The sequence below is a fragment of the Pinus tabuliformis genome, chromosome 5_2 (assembly GCF_031772625.1).
Source record: "Pinus tabuliformis cultivar Carrire ecotype Pingquan chromosome 5_2, CPIR1, whole genome shotgun sequence".
NCBI classification, from domain to species: domain Eukaryota; kingdom Viridiplantae; phylum Streptophyta; class Pinopsida; order Pinales; family Pinaceae; genus Pinus; species Pinus tabuliformis.
This window is the reverse complement of record NC_142306.1, coordinates 638,795,465-638,823,438: the sequence shown is the minus strand read 5'-3', so window position 1 is coordinate 638,823,438 and position 27,974 is coordinate 638,795,465.

Here is a 27,974-nt window from a genome sequence, read left to right as displayed (position 1 = left end):
CCCCCGAAAAGGATAACCTGTTAGTCCTTGCAAACACAACCAAGATTGCATAAGTCGAGGAAGATGCTCTGTTGGCTGATTTTATCAAGAACCCCAGGAAAAAAAGTAGAGTCTCTAATGAAAGCAAAGAACCACATTCCCCACAAGGTGTGGAATCCCATCTTGCACCAATATGGGAAGAAGCACCAGTGCAAGAACTAGAGAAAGAAGCAGAAAAAAAAGAAGCAGAAGAATAAGAAGTGGAATCCAAAGAAGAAAAGGCGGAACCTGAAAAAGAAGAGGCAGACCCTAGAGAAGATGAAGTAGAAAAATAAGAAGAAGAGGTAGAATCTAAAGAAGAATCAGAGGAGGCAGGAGAAGAAGAATCAAAGGAGGAAGAACCGGAAGAAGAAGAACCTAAGGAGGAAGAACCAAAAGAAAAGGGACCAGAGGGAGAAGAGTTTCTTGATGTAACAATGGTGGATATGGAGGTCCCTGAGGAAGACACAGCTCCTGCCAAAACAGAAAAAGAGAAGGAATTGGTGACTCCTGATGCTCGGGTAATTGAGTTAGAACTTTAGGTACAGAATTTAGAGCAGCTTGTAGCCAAAGCACAGGAGGACAAAGAACAGATCAGAGGAGAATTGACGGTAGAAATCCAAAAGAAGGAAAGGGAAATTAAATTCTAGAAGTACCGACCTGCGAAACATTTCAGGTGGCTTAGAAAGGTGACCAAGAGGTTAAAGACCACCAAAAAGAAAAAGTCTGAAACATTGCAGGGTGATGACAGTATGCCAGAGCAGGATTGAGTAGGGAGTGCTTAAAGTTTTGAAGTTTTTTTTCAGAGGTAAAGAGTTGTGTGAGGACACACAATAGTTTAGGGATGGGAGGATGTTAGCCCCCAAATTTTCTCCTTTTTGACAATTTTTACCTTCCTAAATCATGTTCAATTACCGTTGTTTTACTTCTCTTACACACCCTCATCCTGCACTAGTCCAAGAACGATGGCATATTTTGCATGAAATTATATTTCATCCTTTTAACTTAACTTAGCATTAATTAATTATTTATTATGTGATTTTTTTCTTATAATCACTCTTACAACTTATCGATATCTCCAGTGTTGTTTGATAGTCAAGTGCTTACCATGACCGCTGATCCTAGTGCAGAATCAGATCTCACACTAGTGCCAACACAACGAATCTTTGCAGTAGATCTAGACCTCCTTGATCATCGCCTTGTTTTGTGCCACTTCAGCCATGAAAATAGGTTAGATCTGAAGGCATCTGAGCTCCAGCTACGACAACAAGGCAATCTAAAGGTAGCTGAGATCGGATTTATGAAGAACAAACAGCTGGACATTAGCTACGACTAGTTTTGTTAAATTGCCTAATTTTGAAGGCCGAAAGCTAATTTCTGCATATTAGTTATGTAATCGGTTAAACAATCCTTTTGGCCTTCGGCCAAGGATCTATATAATGTGAAATGTAAATAGGACAAGACAGTTCTGATAAGTTTGTATAGAACAGAGATATAACCAAGAAGGCGGTAACAAGCTTGTATTTTTGTTATCACCCAAATCTGGGCTAGACTGTGTAATCATGCATGTATTTTCCTCTATGAATTAATAAGAAAGGAGCTCCACCTTATGTTTTCATGAATCGTGTTTTTGTTTAAAAGTTGATGTATTGATAAAGTGTTGAGCAACATTTCGATTTAAAAAGGGAAACGCGCTGGTTGGCTAGGGCCCAGCCAACCCAACACGTTTACCCTATTTTTTGTTCTTGTAATTCATGTTTATACTACTAAGTGTGTTTTAATGTACAACACATGAATTCCTGTTTGAATGAAAGCGGATCCACAGCGTGAAATAGTTAGAATTTATTTTCTTGCATCTGATTTTGATTTGGTTTTCCCCGCCTGGTCCAAGCAAGAGAAATCATCCTGCACCAATGCACGTTGGTGTGCTATTCATTTCTACAGTTTTGATTGATTTGGTTTTCCCCACCTGGTCCAAGCAGGAGAAATCATCCTGCACCAGTGCATGTTGGTGCGCTATTCATTTCCTGCAGTTTTGGTTGATTTGGTTTTCCCCGCCTGGTCCAAGCAGGAGAAATCACCCTGTACCAGTGCATGTTGGTGTGCTATTCACTTTTTGCAGTTCTATTTGATTGGTTTTCTTGCGTGGTATAAGCAAGAGAAATGAACCTGCACTAGTACACATTGGTGTGATACAGTAAACCTTTTTAGTTTACTTCCAGTAGTTTTCTTGCTTTCATTAATACTTCATGACAGGATAAATTATAAGGATTGTTTCTTTATTTTCTGCACTCTGTTAAAATCAGAAACATCCATTTTTATGTGTGCATTTTGATTTCATAACACTTACAGTAGTTGAGCTTTAATTTCCAAAATTAAATACTAAGTGTAAGAAGCTCCGATTTAGTGCAAGAACTAGTTTCTTGCCATGGATCTGAGTGCTCTAAACTTGAGAAAGTTCAAGCCCTTGCACAAAGGAAATCACCTTTAGTACAAACACCATTTATATCCTCTGCATAAAATTTTGTTCTTGCACTAGTGCAAGCAGTCTGCACCAGTTCAAGATAGAATAGTGCAAGAAGGAAATCTCTATAAAAGCAGGTTTGAAGGGCCCATCTGTTGAGACTACTAAAGTGTCTCTGCTAAAGAAAACACACACTCAGTAGTTAATCAATAGTCAGCTAGAGTGATTGCTCCTTTATCTTTAATCTCTTTTGCAAATGCATTTTTCCTTGTTCCAGTCTTAGATTATTTTGATGGTTCAAGTTTCCCTTTTTCTTTCTTTAGTTTGATTCTACAATCTTTCCTTTAAAGAAAGTAGGGATTGACATTAGAAATATTCATACCATCTCTAGCATTGCCTGTGCTTCATCTCTAAGTTTACAAATCCCCTAGGTTGACAATTAAGTGTTGAGGAGTTTGCTTAAGTGCAATTCCTACACCCAACACTAAAATCCCTCCAACATTCTCTATAGAAGTACCTCTAAACTCTATAAAAAGAAATCTCATATATCCTCTAAAACTAGTGGTCATGGACTGTTCACTATAACTTTATTTCTGCGAAGTCTTAGATGCTGAAATTAAAACCCATTTGAGCCGAAATCCTAATGAATGTCGTGACCAAATTTCACATCTTGTTTCTCTATATTTACAGATATATGATTTATGGAAGTTAGGGTTTTTGCAAGTTCCCAAAGTTCATCTCAAAGAGGTGACCTTGGGAAAATCATCATAACTCTCTTTCTGAGAAGCGGATTGGAATTATGTAAAAAGTGATGGATAGTGCATGGACTTTAGTTCTCTGTCTATCAATTTCAGAGCCAAAGGAGAAAACAGTGACACGTGACACATTGTACAAGTTCGCTTTAATGAACTAGTCCATAATTAGGTCATTGTGAGAGATTGGGCATAACTTTGCCTTGAAGAATCCAAATCGGGTCAGACCTATGGAATTGGAAAGAGGACTCAGAGGGATGCTACAGGACCGAATATCACATATTGGGGATTTGAAATCACAGAGGTACATCAGAGTCAATATCGTTCTCCTAGAAGGCAAGAAAAAAAAACTAGATCAAGTGTTGTTAAGGGCCGCAAAGGACTAGACTTTCTAGGGCAGCAAAGAGCAAGGTGCAGAAAAATGATGCAGAAGAGGTAAACTACAGGTAAATGTCTTCTGTATATGCATGTTCATCTCTTAATTGCATTAGGTTCTTTGTATTCTAATTTGTTGTTTTTGTTTAGAACTGACATATGCTTTGCATGATGAGGTAAATTTTGCTATTATCATGTCATGGATATTTCCTTGAAGACTTTTTGCAGGAATTATATATTCATCAAGAGAAGACTCAATACATAATCTAATGTTCTGAAGAGGGAGAAACGGTAGCATGACAAGAGCAGCAATCAAGGTGCAGAACAAAAACAAGAAGTTCACCACATGAAGTCTACAAGTGGGAAGTACTGCATACAGTCATTGTAAAAGTATCATTGTACAGAGTCATTGTAAAAGCATCATTGTAAAAGTTGTACAAGTGTCTATCTGTCAAGAGTTGAAGAGGTGGTGTTAAGATGTCTAGGATCATCATTAGTGTTGGAAATAATACTGAGAGGGGTGGTGAATCAGTATTATCAGATCAATAATTTAATTTCCCAAACAATTTTATATACGCTACTTCAGCTAAGTGAACTAGCGTGTAGACACGACTGTACTTAAAACAACCAGCGTATATGCAGGAACTTTTGATTTTGATAGTTTATCTTGTATTGAACTTTAACCAGTATATCAGAGATGTATTAGACAGTGCAATAAAAGCAGAATAAACCATCACACATAAGCAACACACATGAACACTAAGATATAAGGTGGAAACCAAATGTGGGTAAAAACCACTTGTTGCTGTCATCTCTACCTTATTTTAATAATAAGAAAATCTATTTACAATCTTGTACTAGTGCAGACTCATACCAGTACACAGGCACCCACCTGCAGAAAGCTACAACCTTCTCTCATTATCTAGCTACTACTGGAAGGGAGCTACAACCCCCTAGCTCTTATACTAGCCAATATGTTTACTAGTACATAGGTGCTAGCCTACATAAAACTCCACTCTTCTACCAAGGACCACGTTTCATGAATTTTCAAACTCGATACTCATGTAACACAACAACACAATTTGAAGGCCACGTTTCATTCAATTTTCATACTAGACCCACCAACAACATCATAACTACAAAACAATCATCAAGTACATCTACATCAACCAATCACTCAAACTCAATCACCATAACCCGAATCTAATCATTCAGAACACTGTCACGAGAATACAATCACCAGAACCCAAAACAGAACTCATAACTCTGCAACAACAAATAGAAACAACTGAAACATACTTCATAAGGTATACGCTACTTCCATGTGTCGAACTAGCATGTATACTTGCTTTTATCAAATCCAACCAGTGTACACATCTTTAAATATTAATTCATAATTTTGCAGCTATTCCAGACTTGAATTATACCCAGATCATAACATTTACAGAATAACACATGCGTCAGTATTCAGATCTAGACTATACAATATCAAACCACATAATGATAATTCATTTCAAGTCTTAAGATCTCGATCCATCATTAGTCCTTATCCCTCATCAACCACTAAGGTTCATCCTTGGTTCAGATCAAGCAAAGCACCATAAGCCAATAACCTACATACTAGATCTCACACTTCATTAGATATTCGATACTTGCACCCATTGGCCTAATGATCTTCTCCTCCTTATATAGCTTTAGGCCTTTCTCAATACCATGGATCAAAATACCTTGGACCAAATACCTCGGACCAAAAACTTAGTTTTCCAATAGATATGTGACTTTCCTTCTGTAAAAGTGCGTGTGTACATATACGCTACTTGTGTTCAGTGAACTTGCGTGTATACACAGCTTGGTTAAGGTGAACCTGCGTATACCTCTCTTTCTTCATTCTTTGTAGTCTGATCTGTAATTCTTTGTTGTTGACATACTGCACCGTGATATTTCATATGAGTGAGTTGCCATCAAGGATAACACCTGTATCATAATGCCAACAATCTCCCCCTTTGGACTTGATGGCAACAACAACACCAAGTCACTCTCCCCCTTTTACATCAAGGACAAAGAGTGAACTAAGATAATTTATCCCTTTGACATACATTATGCTGATCATGCTCCCCCTGAGTACATGCTGAAATCTCTAATTGAGCTTCCCTTTTGTACATGCTGAGATGTATTGAAATCGTCCATGCTCTTCCTGAGTACAAGCAGAGTCTGCAAAAAAAATATGTTCTAAAAGAATAACATGACTCTATAACTCAACTATGTGAGGATGAGCTTCCTATCACCAATGACTCATACATACATCCATCTCCCAACCGAGTGGGGATATACCAAATTTGACTCATCCACCCAACCAAGTGGGGATATACCAATTGTTTATACATGACAGAAATAAGAAATATTACATCATCCATCCCATGTAAAGTGGGGATACAAATTACATCATTTCTCCAGGAGGACTCATATCACTTCCTAGACTTTTACATGACTTGAGTAACAAATGGTATATATCTGAAGTCATAGATAGACTCAGCAACCATAATGCCAACAATGTTGAATGTACGTGAAGGCTAATACTCCCCCTGAACCTGGGCTACCTATGCATTGTTAACATGTCAATGATCAAGGCATCTTTGTTAGTCAGATAAAATTAATGAACAGATCATATAGAGATTAATCATAAATATCAGTCAGAGCACCCATATCAGATCCTGCCCCACTATTTTCTTCTCTGAAACACATATACGCTTCTTTACCCATAGCAACCCGCATGTGTATGCGACTATACTTCATGAAACCTATGTATAATAGCCTGTTTTTGAAAAAAAATTGGATTTAACAATAGGATGATGCAACAACTACTCCCAACTTTTGTCTGAGATATTCAAATGTCTCTCTGGGTAGTGGCTTAGTGAATATATTTGCAACCTATTCTTTGGAGGAAACATACTCCAATTTGACCTTTTGTTCAAGCATTTGTTCACGTACAAAAGGGTATTTGATGGGTATGTGCTTGGTCTTGGAGTGCATGACTGGATTCCTTGAAATACTAATGGAACTTGTATTATCACATAGAATGGAGATGGGTGGAGTGCATGTGATCTAAATGTCTTGCAAGGTTTGCATCATCCAAAGAAGTTGAGTGCAGCAAGATGCAGTAGCCACATATTTTGCTTTAGTTGTAGATAGCGCAATTGAACTTTGTTTCTTGCTGAACCAAGACACTAACCTGGAACCCATATAGAATGCACCACCACTAGTGTTTTTTCTATCATCACCACTTCCTACCCAATCTGCATCTATATATGCATAAAGAGTGAGATCTGTATCTCTAGGATACCATAAACCAAAGTTATGTGTTCCTTGAAGATATTTGAAAATTCTTTTGACTACCTGAAGGTGTGATTCCTTTGGATTTTCTTGGAATCTTCCAACTATTCCAACTGCATGCATGATGTCAGGTCGGGTACCTATTAGATAAAGCAGACTACAAATCATGGATCTATGAGTTGGTTGATGTACTACTGCTGATTCATCATTTGAGCTGAGAATACATCCTATTACCATTGGGGTACATACTAGTTTAGAATTTTCCATGTCGTACCTTTTCAAAATCTATTTGAGATATTTAGTTTGTGAAAGAAAAATACCATCTTTCTTTTGTTGAACTTGTAGACCAAGAAAATAGGTCAGTTCACCAAGCAAGGACATTTCAAATTCTTGTTGCATTACTGAAGCAAAATTCTGACTCATGGATTCTTGGTTGGTGTAGATATTTGTCAAGACGGTAATACCAAATCCTTGGAGCCTGATTCAGACCATAGAGAGCCTTTTTGAGTCTGCATACAAGTTTTACATCATTTCTAAGAATGAGTCCTTCTGGTTGTTCAATATAAACTTCTTCTTCTAAATCTCCATTAAGGAAAGCAAATTTTACATCCATTTGGTATACTTTAAATTTCTGAAAGCTAGAAAGAGCAAGAAACATCCTTATGGCTTCAATTCTAGCAACAAGTGCAAACATTTCTTCAAAATCTATACCTACTTGTTGAGCATACCCTTTACAAACAAGTTTGGCCTTGTTTCTAATGACTTCTCCATTTTCATTCAACTTGTTTTTTAATATCCATTTAGTTCCTATGATATTTTTATCATGAGGTCTAGGAACTAATTCCCAAGTATTATTCTTTTCAATTTGCTCAAGTTCTTCATTCATGGCCTTGACCCAACATTCATCCTTGCATGCTTCATTTACATTTTGAGGTTTGGTGGAGGATAGTAATGCTAGATAGCTTGAGTTTTCTGTAATAGTTCTTCTTGTTTGTACACCTGCCTCTTTTTCCCCTAAAATTTGAGTTTCTAGATGATTTTTCTGAACATACCTGGACGGAGTCTTTTCTTCTACCGTTATCTCTTCTTCTAGTGCTTCATTGGTTTCTTCTTCAATATCATCGTGATTTGATGAGGGAAAATACTCCCCATCTTCTTCATTGTCATAATCTTTTGTTTCTGTTTGTTTTGGATTTTTTCATGCTTCATCAACTATAACATCAATACTTTCCACAATTTTCCCAAGTCTTTTATTATGACATCTATATCCTTTACTTCAGGAAGAGTACCCAAGAAGAATACCTTCATCTGCTCTAGCCTCAAACTTACCAAGTTTTTCATTAGTCATTTTGATATAACATTTGCTTCCAAAAACTTTAAATTATTTTACAGTAGGAGTCTTACCATACCAAAGTTCATGTGGAGTTTGAGTGCTATTAACCCGAACATTTTCTTGGTTGAGAATAGTTATGACGGTGAATGCAGCTTCACCCCAGAAGGTTGTAGGAGTTCCAGATTCATCTAGCATAGCTCGAGCCATTTGTTGAATAGTTCTGTTCATTCTTTCTACCACTCCATTTTGCTGAGGAGTCCTTGCGATGGAGAATTGCCTTTTTATTCCATGTTGTTCACAAAAGTCAAAGAATTCATCTGAGATAAATTCCTCTCCTCGATCTGATCTGAGGCATTTCATTTTTTGATCTGATTCATTTTCAAACAAAGCTTTCAAGGCTTGGAACTTTTAAAATTCTTCATATTTATGATTTAGTAGACCTATTTAACACATTCTGGAAAAATCATCAATGAATAAAATAAAATATTCTTCTCCACGAGGTGACTTTTTCCTTGATGGTCCACATAAATCAGTATGAACAAGTTCAAGAGGCTTACTAGCTGACCCTTCTTTTTCAATGAAGTGAACTCTAGTTTTCTTACCGAATTGACATGGTTTGCATATTGTATTTTCAGGGATGGTGATATCTGGAAGATCATGAACAACCTTGAATCTGCATGCTTTTCTTATTTGAGAAAAGCTTAGATGTCCCAATCTTCTATGCCACAGCCAGTTTTCATCATTTTCGCTTAGATAACATTGTTTTTGTCCTCCCTTGAGTATGTAAAAGTTTTTTGGAGTTCTTGTACCTTTGATCACAGTCTCCCCATTATCAAGTTCACAAACAACACATCCATTTGATCGAAACACCACTTCATTTCCTTGATCACACATTTGACTGACACTCAACAAGTTATGATTTAAACCGTCTCCATATATAACATTTCCAGCTTTAACCTTTTCTTTCAAGAAAACAAATCCTTTACCTTTTATGATAGCAGGAGTGTCATTTCCAAATGAGACATTATTTTCCTTTTCTATGGCATTAAATGAGTGAAGTTTTTCTTTGTCACCTGTCATGTGTTTTGAGCATCCACTGTCGATATACCACTGATTGTCTTGTCCTTCTACATACAAGGATATACCACATCTTTCTGTTTGAGATTATTTACTTTTCCATATCTTGGGATTTAATGGAGTTTGCTCCTTTTGAGATGACTGCCAAAATTTGTTCCTACATCCAGATTCTTCATGACCAAATTTGTTACAGATTGAGCATTCTATTTCATTTTCAAGAAGAGAAAAGTTATTATAGGAACTTTTCTTGACCCTTGTTACATTCCTTTGATTTTTTGCTTCTCTAGTCATGATGGTTTTGTAAGCAACACATTGAGCAGCTTTGTGTCCAAAATTATGACATGAAAACATTATCCATTAAAGAAGTTCTTGTGACTTGACCTGGTGATTGTAGTTTCTATTGATATTCATCTTTGGAGAAAATTGAGTATGATTTACCTAATATTGGTTGTGGCTTCTATTCATCCTTGGAATAAATTGATTCTGATTTACTTGGTGATCTGCTTTATGCCTTTGCTAATGATTGTCACATTGTTTACTGGTCTTTGCTGCATCAAGATAGCTTTTAGTGGAAGTTGACAACTTCTGTGATTGAGATGCTTCTTCAGTATATCCAAGACCTGTCTTTATCAAAGGAGAATGTTGTACTTTGATAATTTCATATAAGGTTTCTAATGCTTTAGCAAATCTAAGATTGAAAGATTTTGTTTTCTCAATATCCTTTCTTATACCCACAATTTCACATTCTAGTTTTCCATTGTGTTTTTCTTTTTCAGAAAGTTGGTATGTCAAGGTATGTATACTCATATTCTTTTCTTATAAATAGATTTTGAGTTTATAAATTTCTTCATGAAGGTCATCTTCTTCTAAAGCATCCCAAAAATTATCATCGTCATAAGCCATTAGAAGTCTATAGTCATTACTATTTTCATCTTCATCACTATTTGATAAACCATCGCTATCTTCATGAGTATAGTAACCTCTTTTATTTACAACTTGTTTTTTATTCCATTTTTCATGTTCCCTCCCTTTTTCATGTTTATCTTTATGAGGAAATTTGGCAGCATAATGACCTACTCTGACACAAGCAAAGAATTTGAAGTGTAGCTTACGTCTAAATCTTCCGAAACCCCGTTGAAGCTTCTTGACAAAGTTTACCTCATCTTCTTCTTCTTAAATATGTCCTAATTCATTGTGTTCTTCCTTTCCTTTTGCTGAAACTTTAAATATAGCTTCTCTCATCTCTGATGGACCTCCTTTTCTCATCTCAAAGGTAGTTAAGATTTTGTGAAGTTGTGTCATATTGATAGTCTGTAGATGCTGTTTTTCTTCTATGGCAGACACTTTTGATTCAAATTTAGCAGACAAGGATCTCAAAACTTTCTAAAATAAGGTAACTTCCTTTATATTTTCACCCAGATTCTTCATACAATTAACAACTTCATCTATACATAAGAAGTAACTAGCTATAATTTCATCACTGTGCATCTTAAGAGTTTCATACTGAATTCTGAGAGTTTGAAGTTTAGCACGTTTTACCTAAGTCTCCTTCGTAGCTCAGAATGATTTTGTCCCATATTTCTTTGGCTGATTTGAGCTGCATGACTTTAACAAACTCTAATTGTGACAGACTTCCCAATAAGGTATTGATAGCTCTGGCATTGGTTTCATATTTCTTCTTACCTGTCGTATCTGTAGGAATCGCTGTTAGAAATGTATATCCTCCTTCCAAAATTTCCCAGACATCCATTCCATGTGATTGTAGATAGGCAGTGGTTCTTATTTTCTAATAAACAAAGTTGCTCCCATCAAATATTGGTGGTCTAATGGATCCCACGGTTTCTTGATTAAACATGATGATGGATCTCCCTTCAAGCAATCAAGCTTCTTCTGAAGGACCTACTCTGATACTAATTGTTGGAAATAATACTGAGAGGGGGGGTGAATCAGTATTATCAGATCAATAATTTAATTTCCCAAACAAATCTATAAATGCTACTTCAGCTAAGTGAACTAGTGTGTACATGCGATTGTACTTAAAGCAACCCACGTATATGCAGAGAACTTTTGATTTTGACAGTTTATCTTGTATTGAACTTTAACTAGTATATTAGAGATGTATTAGACAAAGCAGTAAAAGCAGAATAAAGCATCACACATAAGAAACACACATGAACACCAAGATATAAGGTGGAAACCCAATGTGGGTAAAAACCACCAACTGCTGTCATCTCTGTCTTCTTTTAATAATAAGAAAATTTGTTTACAATCTTGTGCTAGTGCAGACTCATACCAGTATGTAGGCACCCACCTGTAGAAGGCTACAACCTTCTCTCATTCTCTAGCTACTACTAGAAGGGAGCCACAACCCCCTAGCTCTTGTACTAGCCAATATGTTTACTAGTACATAGGTGATACCCTACAAAAAACTCCACTCTTCTACCAGGGACCATGTTTCATGAATTTTCAGACTGGATACTCCTGTAACACAAAACCACAATCTGAAGGCCACGTATCATTCAATTTTCATACTGGACGCATCAACAACATCATAATTGCAAAACAATCATCAAGTACATCTACATCAACCAATCACTAAAAATCAATCACCATAACCTGAATCTGATCATTCAAAACACTGTCACCAGAATACAGACACCAGAACCCAAAACAGAACCCAGAACTCTGCAACAGCAAATAGAAACAACTAAATCATACTTCATAAGGTATACACTACTTCCATGTGTCAAACCAGCGTGTATACGCGCTTTTATCAAAGCCAACCAGCGTATACATCTGTAAATATTAATTCATAATTTTGCAGCTATTCCAAACTTCAATTATACGTAGATCATAACATTTACAGAATAACACATGTCAGTATTCAAATCTAGACTATACATGATCAAACCACATTATGATAATTCATTTCAAGTCTTAAGATCTCAATCCATCATTAGATCTTATCCCTAATCAACCACTAAGGTTCATCCTTGGTTTAGATCAAGCAAAGCACCATAAGCCAATAAACTGCATACTAGATCTCACACTTCATCAAATATTCGATACTTACACCCATTGGCCTAATGACCTTCTCCTCCTTATATAGTTTTAGTCCTTTCTCAATACCATGGATCAAAACCACTTAGGACCAATACCTTGGACCAAATACCTAGGTCAATACCTCATACCAAATACCTTGGACCAATGCCACGGATCAAAATACCTTGGGCATAATACCTCGGACCAAAAACTTAGTTTTCCAACATATACGTGCTTTTCCTTCTATGAAAGTGCATGTGTACATATACGCTACTTGTGTTCAATGAACCTACGTGTATACATAGCTTGGTCAAGGTGAACCTGTGTATACCTCTATTTCTTCATTCTTTGTAGTCTGATATGTAATTCTTTGCTGTTGACATGTTGCACCATGATCTTTCATTTGAGTGAGTTTCCATCAAGGACAACACCTATATCATAATGCCAACAATTAGGTGGTTGTGTCATAGTTTGGATTATGGTCTAGTGTGTCTTCTTCTTCTACATCATTCTATATCATTGTAAAGTGGACAATTTTTCCTTGGTACAAGAGTCCATTTTCTTTTATTCTTCTTTAGGGTGGTAGGGTGGTGCTAGGTTGGTGCATGAAGTCACCAATAGGTTCAATCCTGTGAAAAATTTAAGGTGGTAGGGTGGTTCTAGGGTGAATTGTAGCTCATTGGGTGTTGGGGCATCCATTCAATTCATTACTAAAGAAACCAAGGCGTTGGGGCGTCCTTCTAATGGAAGCCGGAGAAGAATGATTTTCTAGATTCTAGGAATTCAGAGCTTTCTTTTCAATTGGATTTGAAGATTAAAGAATTATTAGAAAAGCGTTCAGTTTATTTTTGTCCCGAAGAGGGTTTCCACCTTAAAAAGTGTGTGCATTTGTGTTCCTTTTGTTTACTATTATCATTGTACAAACACCGATAATAATTGAAGATTAACTAATGCTCTAAAAGATCAATAATAATACAAATTGAAAGGAATACTGATTCACCCCCCAGTATTTCCAACACTGCAGAGCCTTACCCTCACTATTGACAGGAACAGACCTTCCTGTCTACCAACCCCTTACAATATCATTCATTCATCTCTCTATTCTTATCCATCCCTAGTTATTTCTAAGACTCACTATGACTCAACTATTTATATCTTTTCTAATACAATACAATGGCCTCCAGCTCATGGGTGAGTCTTCAAAATCGAACAAAACAAGGGGATAAGACCCCTTTGACTCCTATCTATCTGTGCACTCCACATCCATATTTCATAGATACTTTACATATTTTAAAAAATTCTTTACCAAAAATGACTATGTTAATTCAATTCTACCCCTAGGGACCCCATCCCAATAGGCCCCCAACACCAATATTGTGACTCCCCCTCAAGTCACATAGCTAGTTGTTCCACCTTTGGGTGGACTTTGCTAAATGTCTTGGTCAATGCCTGAAGCTCTGTGGTACTCTTTTCTGTTGCTTGTTGTACCTCTTGGACCAGTTTCTCTGTGGTTAGACCCTCTACTACAAGTTACGTAGTCCTCTAGGTCTGCTGCCTGGCCTTAAACTTCTCGTGAATGTTCTATGAAAGTTGGATGGCTTCTTCTGTTTAGGGCTGAATCTGGTCTCTTAGTAAGGACTGCTTTTTCTGCAACTCCTGGATTTGTATCAACATTGCCTTGAATTCTTGCAAGCACACCACCATAATCCTAGAATCCTTGTGTAATGTTGGCCACCATAATCCTACCCACCAAATATTCTATGTGGTTGATTTCCCTGCATAATGGCCTCCTGCATCTCCCCCATGAGATTCGGCAAGAATACTATCATGCTCAAAATCTGCCACATATCTCTACAATATTTCATCTACCCCCATTTTGTACAAATGTCCCGCAATGATCGAAAAATCAGCTGTGTGAACTACTAGTTTTCTCTTCTACTGATTTTTATATCCTTTGGGTGCCATACCTATAGTTAAGAAGTGAATAATGTCAACAAAATTATCATTAGCTACATGCACCACAAATAGTTGCGCATATGGAAACCCTTCCTCCAAGTTAATGGGTTCTTCACCTATTTCAATTCGTGACAGATGGTCAGGTCCTGCATTGAACTTACCCGGCTTCACAATCACTTCAAAATCATACTCTTGAAATAATAACAACCACCTGCAAATCTTTCCCCCCAACACAGGCTTGTTGACCAGGTACTTTAAGGCAGAATGATATGTATACATCTTGAAATGTCCTCCTAACAGATAATGCCTGAATTTTTGTAGTGCGTAGACCATGGCCAACCCCTCGCGCTCTGTCATTGAATAATTTTTCTCGGCCTTTGATAACTTCCTACTTGTGAAGGCTATAGGATGGTCCAGTTCTCCTTCGCTTGCCTGTGTTAGTACTACACCCAGCGCAATGCAAGAAGCATCCACATGTACATGAAACTCCTTTTTCCAATCGGGAAATACCAGGATTGGCACAATCACCATCTTTTCCTTTAACACATCCAAGTTTTGCTAACATTACTCATCCCAATAGAATGTCGCATCCTTCTTTAGCATTTTTTCCATGGGCGTGGTGATTTGAGCATAAGCTTTAATGAATTTTCTATAGTATCTCATGTGTCCCAGAATCACACGCAACTGCTTGACATTCCTAGGGGCCTCCAAGTTCACAATCACTGTGATCTTTGCAGATTCCACCATCAAGCCTTTCTTACACATGACATGACCTAGAAAGATCCCAAAAGGAACACAAAATATACATTTTTCAAATTTACCGTGATCTGGTATCTTCGACGTGTATCCAACATAAGTCACACACTTGCTACATGGCATTTTACCAATCCAAACATAGTCCAGTCATCGAAGTATACTTCCAGAAACTTATGAATGAATTCTTTGAATGCTGATATGACTACACAGGAAAATATTGCATGCGCATTCTTTAATCCAAAAGGCATAACAATGTATTGAAAGCACCCTCATTCTGTCATGAAGGTGGTTTTTCTTCTATCCTCTGGTAAAATCTTAATTTGATGATAACCAGAAAACCATTCATTAAATGAATAGGCCTCCTACCCTCTAACATTGTCTAACACTTCATATTTAAATGGCATTGGAAATGGATCATGAGCACACGGATCATTCAACTTGTGGAGATCTACACAGATCCTTATTTTGCCCTTTTGTTTCTTTTCTTGCACTACCATCGGTCTCACCCAATTGGATTCTTCAACGTGTTCTATAATGTCGGCATCCAACATTTGATTTAGCTCTTAGCAAACCTTCTCTTTATACTTACGATTAAGTCGATAAGGCATGTACTTGACAGGCTTCATGTTCGGCTTCAATGTGATCCTCATAATGCCCAAATCACCAAGTATGCCCTTTAAATCTAAAAACTTAGTGGGGAAGAGATCCTAGTATTCGCGAAGTAATTAAGAAACTTTGTCTACTATAGTGTCATCCCAATAGCCTCCAATATTCACTAACTTCAGTTCTTCTTCAGTGCCAATGTTTACTTGTCTTGTTTTCAAAGGTGCAGAGATGTTTGGGTTCTTGACTTGTGGTCCCTCTACATCGTGATTCCCTTCTGTCTCTAGAATATTGATATTCCTTGGGTCTTCTTCCTCCTCTTCAGCAATAACATTATAGCATTCTAATGCATGGCATAGCTGGGTGCTCCAATCCAGTTGGGTTGATTCCATAGGTTCCTTCGGTGTCCTAGAGATAACTGCTTTAATTTCTTGAAGTGCTTCATTGATGCTTGCAAACCCATCCTCGAAGCTTAAAGTCAATAAGAACCCTTCCTTCAATACATCCCATTCCGCAGTGTCATGGCGAAGCTCTGTTTTGAGGTACCAGTTCATGGGGATTGTATCCAAGGTATGACAAAATATATGTACCCATTCTGGCTGCGGTTCTGTCCCCCACACCTTAGTCCACTTCGCTATATGATTGTGAGGATCATCCCTCCCATTATACTTCTAAATCATTCTCTTATTAGCATGCCCAAATCATAACTTCATCATTCGCATGTAATCTCGCCATCTAGCAAAACTGTCCTTATGCTTACCCCACCATTGTGTGGGTGTAGCACACAATGCCAACTCCAATGCTTGAAAACGATGGTCTTCAGGGAATTCATGCTCAAATTCATCTAAAAACATATCTACATCAATCAAACCATCATAATAAGGTAGCTTTCTCACATCCAACGAAATGCAGTGCAGTGACTTCGTCATCATATTGCATCGCAATGTAGATACTTCATGTAAGTGGTTTTGTCAATGCTCTAATTCCTCATCTGAGTCAGAAGTGCATGAACTCTCTCAGTCCCATGCGATCCGTTCATCCACCGTTAGATTGATCCAATCCCGATCTCTCATTGTTATCTTGTATATTTGATCCATCTTGTCATCACTTTCTACATAATCGTGGATTGGTTCAGTATAACGTGCCCCTTCCACAAGATCTAGCAGCACTATAACCCTTAGTGACTTCCTTTCAAATGACATTGTCTCTTTTTCAAATTAATGATCCCATTCATATCAATAGCCTAGTCAATTCCCATGAGTGTGGTGTAGGGATTATTGTCATCGACAATTTCCATAACTTTGAAGTCCATTAGTGCACTTGCACCTTCAATATCAACCATTACTCCATATAAATATCCCATGGGGATGATTTTCTGTTGATTCACCATTCTAATTTGAATTGGAGACCACTAAAGCATAGGTCTCCCCATCCTTTCCCATGTTTATTTTGGTAGAACATTCGCATCGAACCCTAGATCCAAAATGACCTGGTCCATTTCATAGTTGCCTATCTACAATGTTAGCCACATCTCACATCCTGTTCATGTCTTATGCTTACCAATATTTCTAACCGTGCGTTGCTCTGTAGGAGTCTTTTCCTTATTGGCACACTTTCTATTAATTCTTGAAATCCTTCCACAACCTTTCTGTCTCATGCAGTAACTTCGTGCAGGTCTCCAAAAATGTAGTGAATATGCAAGGATCAAGCTCTTGTGTCACACTAGTTTCTGGTGTCTTTTCCTGGCTTCCTGAGATGGAGGCCTCAATGAAGCTCTTATTTGTCTCCATGAATGTTTCCTTAGTGCGATTAAGGTCAAAGGAATCTTATTTCTTAGGATTTTTGCAGACTCATCCGTCCTCTTTAGGTTTCTTACCCTTATCTGTACCAATCATCATACCACTTTGTAGTTCAATATTAATGCTCTGATCCTCCTCGTGGGGCTTAGCCTTCATCATTTGTAAATTCTTTATAGGCTACTTAGGTTGTGATTTCTTCTCTTGCATTTTAGTTATTAGCATTGTACATTCTTCTATGGCATGGTCTAATTGTCTATCGTATTGACATGAACGGTGTGTAGGATTTGGGAAATCTCGCACGAAGTGCCCCGGTTGTCTATAGTTGTAGTAGATAATCTGACCACAACCTCTATCAAGTCCTCCTCCTTGCCCTCATCCTCGGCCTTGAAAACCCCTGCATGCTCCTCCTGTGCCTTGATCTGGAGGCTAAGTTTCTTCTTGCATACGGTAAGTAGGGGTTCTTTCCATCATCAGCTCATAACTTCGATAGTGGTGCTCATCATGGACCACAGATTTAGAGAAATTATAGGACAATTGTCAGGGTGTCTAAATGAACTTCTGAAGTAAGTGGTAGTTATCTATCATGTTTCCCTGTAACTTGACGAATGGTGCACCATAGCACAGCTCCTGTGCTTGGCCCGCATGGGGCTTTTGGATTTAGGGGAGTTGCCCCCACCATAAGATAATTCGCTTATACTGGACCATGGAAAATTTTAGGGGCTAATGTTCGCCCAGTGGGCTAATTTTCCATGATTTTTCCACAAAAAAGATTCGCCAATTTCCAATTTTATAAAAGACGATTCGCCCAAATTTTAGAATATAAAATTATTTTACCTTAAAAATCGCCAACATTATATAGAGACTATATATAAAATAATTATAAATTTGAATAATTTTACAAATATATCAATAAACATTTATAATTTGCATATTAGGGATTAGTGAGATTCGCCAATGTTTTAAACTTCAAGAAAATTTTCCATCCTTAAAATTTTCCTTGTACTGGACAATGATATTTATCGTACCCATGACCCTTGCACTTCAAGTAGCAAACCTTGCGTGTACTTATTTATTAGTCTCCTTTTATTTCTTTAGACTCTAAAATTCTAGGTGTAGGTTCATTAACTGTGAGTCAATCTGTTGTACCCCTAGGTTCGTATCCTTAGTATGTGATGTGTGTAGCCTGATCGTGATCTCTAAGGCTTCTACTTGCGTTGCTATCTTATGTTGTGATAGAGGGATTCCTAAATGTGGCAAAAGCGATGCGATAAACCGGTCGCAATGTTGGGTATCTAAGATTTGCATGTTAGCCTGTCTGATCTAGCACTTCAACCTATGATCAAAGTCCCAAGTTGTCTTATCGACTCTCATTAGGATCTCCTTAAATTCAATCACCGACTGCACCTTAGATTTAGACTTGCTAAATTCTTTGTTCAAAATTGTCTGAGGTATGCTAGTGATGTCTGCAAATTATTAGCACAATACTTAATGTACCAGGTTAGAGTGTGATCCTACAAGTCAGTAACCAACTGTGCCTTCTTTATATTATCATTGGTGATTTGTTGCATTGTCCATACATTGTTTGCAACAAACCAGAATTTCTCTGGATCTTCACCTCCTCTTCCCTTGAAGATCGGCATATTCATTATGTTTTCCATGATGAATGGTGGAGGTAGAAGAGGAGGTGTAGGTGAAGGTGTATGTGGTGGAGGTGGAGGTGGGGTGGATGGATGAGATATTCTTGAAATACCGAGTTATTAACTGGACAACACTTCACAGTGTAGTCAGCGCCACCCCTTCATAGTCACTTGAAGGAGATTCAATCAATGGACTATACCCCAGACCTAATCCGTGATTTCTAAAGAGTCTACCACTTCATGTAGCTCTGAACATTAAGGTAATGGAATTACCCTCTTTTCACATAATAGAATTTTAATCCAAGTATTCAATTACCTTAAATAATTACCTCGCGGTCCTTTGAATAATCTTCGCTCTGCCTCACTATAGCTAATTGAGGTATCAACTACAAATTCAGTAACAAATCCCCCCAGAATTCGATCAAGTCAATGATTGATAGCCTGCGCGATCTTGTTTTTAGATCCCTCTAGTCGTCATACCAATTCTGGAGTCCACACTATAGGACTATCAAGTTTCCACCTTCCTTGAATGTCTGTCAATTTAGCTAACCACTCATATAGTTCAATTGGGAAAGTGAAAAAGAAGATTTTGTGTACCTCTGTATATAGATACCTATTCAACCAATCCTCCTTCGACAGGCATGGGTTCCTATTTTCTTGAGCCGCAAACTCATGAATCTTCTAATCTAACCAATTTTCAATCTCTTTCTTAGTTGGATTCTAATGATGTGACATCACACATCTCTTTAAGAAAATCCTGGTCCTAAAAATGGAACCATTTTTTGGCTTAGGGTGTCCTAACCTAGGTTCAAAGTTAGTTGAGTGAACTAATAAAATCCTACACAGTTGGCCCTTTCGGTAATAACCTGTGCATTTCATGTTGCAGTCTCACCCGAAGCAATATTAGGGGATGCAAGAACCGAGTACTACATCCAGAGATGATGTGCTGAGTTTTTATAGCCCAGATCTACATTTGCACAAATCTACTCCCTCGATAGATCTTAATTCTAGAACCGTCCTTAAAGACCCTTGATTCCTCAAGAAACCCTTTAATAGTGTTACTCAGATCTTTCCTAGGATATCCCTGCTACTTTCACACGCATAAGCATGCTTTCTAGGGCTTCTGTGGCCTAGGTTTGTCGTCGCACAGACCTCTCTACTGACAGCTAATTTAGTTTAGATCTAGAATTTCACGTACATCATTTGATCATCTTATTAGGCATAAAAATATTCAATTAACCCAATTCGTGCAAATAAGATACATTAATTCCAGAAAATAGTATTCATAAGCAGATAAATATATAAACATATAAATCATAGATGCAAGTATTTCCAACCCAAAATCAGTCTTTATTAATTAGAATCTTTCAGTATAGACTTCAAACTACCCTACACACTCAGCTGCAAGGGTCCACGCACTCAGCTGTGGACTCTTCTATGCCTCTGCGCAGTCATCTGCAGAGGCTTTCCTTCGCTACTGACAGGAATAGACCTTCCTGTCTACCAACCCCTTACAATATCATTCATTCATCTCTCTATTCTTATCCATCCCCAGTTATTTCTAAGACTCACTATGACTCATCTATTTATAGCTTTTCTAACACAATACCATGACCCCCACTCATGGATGAGTCTTCAAAATCAACCAAAACAAGGGGTTAAGACCCCTTTGACTCTTATCTATCTACGTGCTCCGCATCCACATTGCATGGAGACTTTACATATTTTACAAAATTCTTTACAAAAAATGACTAAGTTAATTCAATTCTACCCTTGGGGACTCCATCCCAACACTCCAAAAATGGTGAATCATCCCCCATGGTTGACATCATCATAATGAATCCTATTGGTTCTTATAAAGTTTATTTTGGTTGTACATTTTTGTTTTGAGGCCCATTTTTTACCTCAAAATTTCTCTAATGAACCTCTTGCCCTGGTGATGAGTTGCTAGCAGGGTCTGTAGGTAGAGGAGGAGAAGGGTTACTATGGGTGGAATCCATTTCACGAACAATTGAGAGGGCATCATGAAAATGGTTGAGATGAACACAATGGTGAGAATACTTTATGTATGTATCGCACAAAGCGCATGGATGATTTTTGCGTAAAGATTTATTTTTCTTGGTTGACTCAGGTAAGGTGACGTACACCTCGGGGATAGTATAGTCTAGTTGACTTCTAGCTTTTGGAATCATGCTCTTTATATGGGGGAGAGTAGGGAAAAGGTTATTGATCTGGATAGGAACATCACATAAATAACATGGAGTAGGCTTAGGTGTGCCATGTGTTCTAGCTGCCACTTGGGTTGTTGTAGCTTTACCTCCTTTTCTAGGCTTTTTCCCCTCACCGGATGCTTTCACAATAGGAGTGACTTGGTGCTGAGGTTGTGATGGAACTAAATCAGTGGTAGGGGTGGTGGAAACTAGTTGTACCATTGTCAAAGGCATGTAAGATTTGAGCTGATTAGGAGGGGTGTTTTCTGGACGATCAATGTACCAAATTGGGATCCCCAAAGTAATGTTAGGGAGACTCAGCATAGACATCATAGGGGTGGAAAATATTCTTGTTGATAGGAATAAGAAATTTATTGACACGATTGGATGGTGACTAATAGGAACTCCTTCTAAGGCACCAACTGAGTTTCGAGTAGTAGTTTTCTAGGGAGCTTGTTGCTGGGAAGACATATCAAACTATTGTTTGGTGACCTATGACACTTGAAGCATGAAAACACTAGAATATATAGGTGGAGTGGGAATAGAACATGAGTCCTAATATTCCCCTAATAATGTAGAATATTTATAGACTCCAGGAGAGATATCAGTCAAAGAAAGCATGGAATTGTTACCCAACATCAAAGAAATGACATTATGAGATGTCTAAGATTGAGGATCGTGGTAAGTCAATTGATCAACGGTGACTATCTTCTTTTTGTGATAGAAGAACATTGTATGAAATATGGAATATATTACAGAATTCATGGCATACACAAAACTACAACTAAGCAATATGTTATAGTTAAGAGGGGTGTCGATAACTTCAAAATCACCCATCACATGCTTATTGGCAACCTAGATGGGATAATTTGAGTAGGGAACAAGGGGTTTCGAGGTGTGACCATCGTATGCATGAAGAGTGATAGTGGCTGGTGAGGATTCAAGAGAACCAAGTCACTTCTAGAAAGTAGTGGACATCAAGTGGATTTGCCTTTGTCAATGATACACCGCCAGAAAACGAACTTCTTAATGGTGACTAGTATCTGGAAAGCGCAAGGATGATTTTTAGTGCTAACATAAAAAATGACCATGTGATCATATGAAGGGTCCACATTACTTAAAGCATATAGTATATCTTTTCTTTGATATGGCCATGTATGGGGTACTTCCAGTGCTAACATAGTAGCAGGAGATTGTGCTAATTCATCTACTACGTTGTAGGTGTGGGCATCATGAGAAGCGGCAACATTTTGACGTAACATACAATTGGCGATATTTTTTGGAACCTCTATCTTAGGTGACATTTAAGGTACCATTAGGTGACAAAAGAGGCTATGTGAAAACATTATGTTGTGCATCGGTGGCTAAATTTTCAGGAGGTTTTTCATATTGGCATGATTGGGTCTGGAGGTTGACTTCTTCAGAATTCATCATAAGGATTTGGTATGACCCATTCCCTGGCTATTGAGAGGGGTTAGGTGGAGGGTTTTGGGTAGTTTTTGAGGCCACATATCCTTGGTGAGGGAAGGTGTTTGTAATCACTGTTAGTTTTGTGGAAGGAGGAGCATATGGAGTCATACGTTGCTTCCCTTTATAGGAAACTTCTTAATATTCCCATACTTTATGCATTTGAAGGAGAAGGGGACAATCATGAGTATAATGTATATAGGTACCACAACAAACACAAGTTTTATTAGTTCTAATGGCTTTTTCTACTTGGGTTGTCTACCTTATTGCTAGGTTTTGGTACTATACTAATCACCCTTAATGGCATTAGGTTGACAACCTTGATTGCCTTGGTTGGCGTGAGATTGTTAGTTTTGGTTACCTTTCTTGTTTTTCATTATCTTAAGAGGAGGATGAACATTATTCTAAGAATATACTTGGCCTTTTGGAGGTAGTGATTGCTATGACATAGGAGATTGAGGAATGGGATATTGGGTTGTTGGTGCCACTGGGGTTGGAGCACTAGATGATGAAAATGGATAATATGGATTTGCAACAACATTTTGATAACTTGAATGAGTAATAGTTTCCCCTGGCATCAACTGATGTGGTTTGGAAAATGCATAAAGTGTACTTGTGCCTTTGTAAGAGTTTACTTGTGAAGGGTCAAGAGGGGGGATAAGTGTAGGTGGAATTGGGCCACCCCTGAGGTTGCCCATAACCCATAAATTGTAGGAGATATGGATAAGGTTAAGGGTGAAATAAAGATTTGATGACGTCGTCAGCAACATGAGATGCCCTCAGTGCAAAAGAAGCACCAAGCCTAGGGAGGTCAGCGAGGATGGTATAGACGTAACACGACTAGGCATAGATCAGATCAAACTTCAAAGATATTTGGAGAGCTTCTTCCTCAGCTTGAGGGGAATGTGATGTGACATATTTACCAATGGGAGAAAGGAGTGTTCGCAAGAACCAGTCCATGTAGACATGGTATTCAAATTTTGGATCTTTTCATATGCTCCACCTTCTATGCCATTCCTGTACATGATCAAAAAGGTGGGGGGGAAGTTTGATGAATGAATTCAAGAGTTTGGTAATAGTGTCATAGAAGAGAGGTAATTGGAAGTAGAATAAAAATGCATTGGCTAGAGTCATAAACATTGAATGAGATGCATGGGGTTAGTTTATGTACCATTTTGTGAAAGTTTTTGTGAGGGTGCATTGAAAAATTCATAGACAGATGGAGTCTTCTATGATAGAATTAGAAGAGCACCACATATGAAATCAACAAACATGGTTCATGGGATCCCCTCCAGAGTTCCCTTCAAATTTGGGTATCTTAGAAGGAAGCTTAGTTGCCATGGGTAGATAATTCAGGTCATGGTGAAGAGGATCATTTATAAGTTGGTTGAAATAATGGAGACTTAAATTAACCATGTAAGGGAGAAATGGTTAGGAAGGAGTCATTCCTTGTGAGGTTCCAATGTTACCTCCACAAGGGGGACTCTGAGTATTACCAGTGTTATTGTTAGCATTTCCTTTGTTATTAGTGCCCATGTTAGGACCAGTATTACCAACGTCATTGGCACCTAACATGGTTGTGGCTTGGAGCTGAGAGGACTCATAATCAAAGGATGAACTAGAGGAATCATAAATACTAGAGTATGTATGCAGACTAGGGAAAGGAACCCTTGTTAGAAACTAGGACAATATCGAGATGGGGGGGGTGAATCAGTATTCTAGGAATTTTATACTTTCTTTCACTTGTGTAAAAATATTAGGACACCAAGAAATAATTCAAAAATTAATTTAGATAAGCATGACAAGAATGAACATAACTAACACTAATAGTACACAAATTCTTCAAATTTTTCTTTGATTTCTTCATAAAGGCAAGCTACTACATGTTGTTACAAATTTTTCTAGATAGAATCAGACAAAATCTAACTCCTTGATTTATCAGCTACAACTAAAAGGATATCCAAACCCTAAATGTTTACCAACAACTACTGGAAGGAGATACAATCCATGATCTACAAGCTACAACTTGCTTGACCTCAATGATTCATCTTTCATGCAATTTTCATACTCAAACCATGAAGACAAATCCTTACATAAACAATCAAATATGTCTACCATGACCAACACCTTTGGAAATATTTCCTTACTTAAAACACCAACAACATCAATCCATCTCAACTCGCACATTACCCACCAAAATTTCTCTCACAATTTCATAATAAACCACCCTCTAGAATTTTGCAATCGATTGTACTTATAAATAATTTTGACTGATATTTTTAGCTTCTTTTCTTTTTGGTTAACCTGAACTTTAATCCTTGCATGAATATTTCTTTTTTGTCTTTGGCTTACTTCACCAAGTCTTTTGAATGTGCTCTCCAAGATTTTAGTCACTGATTTATTATTTCTTTGAGATTATCTATAAAAAAATTCTATTATGGAACTTTATAGGTTTTAGCTAGGACTTTATCTACAGTTCCAAGTTTGGTGAGTTCTATATTTGGATTAATTTTCAAATATGCCACCAATAACTTCCATGCCATCATAATTTCACCTTAAGTCCTTGGAGCTTATGCATTAGCCCTTTTTTTCCTTAATACCAAGGGTTATGACCTGGGCTATAATCCCTAAGTGACTAGTGATAAACTCCATGGTCCCTTTGAACCTTAAGCCCAAAGGGCTTATCTTTCATTGCAACCTCCCTTCGTGCCCTCAATCATTTCATTCCATGGAACCATGTCTTGGCACTAAAGTTTTTCCCCCTGCTCCTTTATCTCAGTGCTCCTCTATTGCACCTTCACTTTCATTATAGGGTCTACCTTGTGGGATTACGTATTGCATGGAGCTACCTTTATTCTTCTCCCATTGGTTTTTGTTGCTTATTTGTACATGACAATGTTTCTTGGCACCTGTCATCAAAGAAATTTTGAGGTAAAAAATGAGCCTCAAAACAAAAATGTACAACAAAAATCAACCTTATAAGAACCAATATGATTCAATATGATGATTTCAACCATGGGGGATGATTCTCCATGTTATAACCATATTTTCCACTCCATTACAGTGAGAGAAACCTAATTTCAACTTACCTTAGTTGCTGTCTAGAATGCTAAGATGTATCCCATGTTAAAAGGGTGGAATGGGATGCATTGTAGCCGGCAACTGAGGTAATTTTAACTTGGGTTTATCTCACTATAATGGAGTGGAAAATAGGGTTATAATAGAACTCTTCCTTTTTAATTCATGATTACCCATGATTTATTTGGATTTGATGCAATAACATCATCATAATTTGTGGGATTTGAATTATTTTCATGCAATAAGAGGAGTTTTTGATATGATGGAATGACATATAAGAGTATGAAGTGATGGGATATGGGATATGATTGAAGTCATAAAATAAATGCAGGTCATTAATTCAAAGGTTTATCAATAATATGCTAATAAATCCATCAACTCAAAAATATATAATTTACTTTAATGAAATAGATTCACCATTTCTATAGTTACCTTATGATGCATACATCAATTTTATGTATTAATTTCTCTTTCTTGCTGGTACATAATGTATCTTGGAAGAATTGGCTACGGAATGGTGAATCAGCCATAGAACATTGACAATTTTGAAATTTTATCTTCAATCTTATTGACTACTACTTTAAGTATTGTTGATGCTATATGTTGATAATAACTTATGATATTGATGACTGCCTGATGGATTCTCTTGAAAAGGAAACAAATTCTTCAAAGAAACTTATTTAAACTTGAAAATTTATTATGAAGAAAGGGAATAAAATAAATGGAAAAATCTAAGTTGGTAAGTATCCCTTGGTTTTCAACTAAGATTTTATACATAGGAATGAAAACAATGTTAGTTTTCACACACACACACAGATATATATATATATATATATATATATATATATATATATATATATATATATATATATATATATATATATATATATATTCCTTTTTCTTTGTAGAGAAAAATAAAATACACTTGTTTTTGTAGTAAGGGAGAAGAGTCCCCTTTTTCTACCAACTTTAGATCATAATTTTCTTGCAAATGTTTAAAAAACTCTTCTCTTATCAAAAGATTATGATATAGCTTTAATATTTTATCATTGACAAGGAAGGTGATCCCTTCTTCATCAGTACTCTTAATTCTAACTGCTCCATTATCAAAAACGGATTTTGTTTCATAGGGACCAAACCAATGTGTTTAAAACTTCCCTTGAAAATATTTAAACTAGTTACAAAAGACAAGGGCCAAATCACTTGGCTTGAATTTTTTTACTTTGATGAATTTATCATCCCAACTTGTCCTATGTTGTTGGATTATGCTTATTCTTTGTATGGTATCTTGTCAGATCTCATCTAGTTCATTCAATTATGGCATCCTTTGTTTATAGGCTTCCAAGTGATCAATCCCCAACATTGTTGGTGTATTTAAGGTTTCCACTTGCAATTCAATAGGAATCAAAACTTGCTTTGTATAGACAAGCTCATAAGGAGTGTGTCTAGTAGCATTTCTCCATGTGGTTCAGTATGCCCAAAGTTATTTTGGAAGTTGTTTATGGTGTTGGACTTGCCAACATTCAAGGGATATCCCCGACATGAAGTCCCAATTAGACCTCACACTATTTGGTGTGGGAGTCCCATTCAGTATAAAGGCCTAGTTGTCAAATTCTTAAAGATTTTCCTTGGTTCTAATTGTCAGCAAAAGATATGGGTGCAGAGGTATCTTCAAAAAGAAAGAAGTTGTGTATGGTGAGTGTTCAGTTGAAAATGTGTCAATGTTCTTCTACTGTATAGGGGGGAGAAATGTGAGCCTATAAGTGAGAGATAATAGTACCACCCAAGAAGAGACACACATGAACCAGAAGGCTCCATCTAACACCCCGCGGAATAGTCGACAACGGATGCGACAGTCGTTACAATAAAGAAATAAGGAAAGTTTTTTCTAATATCCCATAGGATATTCCACAAGGATGGGATAACATTAGCAACCATTACAACACATTCTCAATAATATGTGTATTAAAATAATTGAAATAGTTCAACTATATTAGCACATGTCAAAGAAAACATGAAATACAAATATTTGCATAATAGTCTTACAAACATTCATAGTCCATGCATGAAGAATATG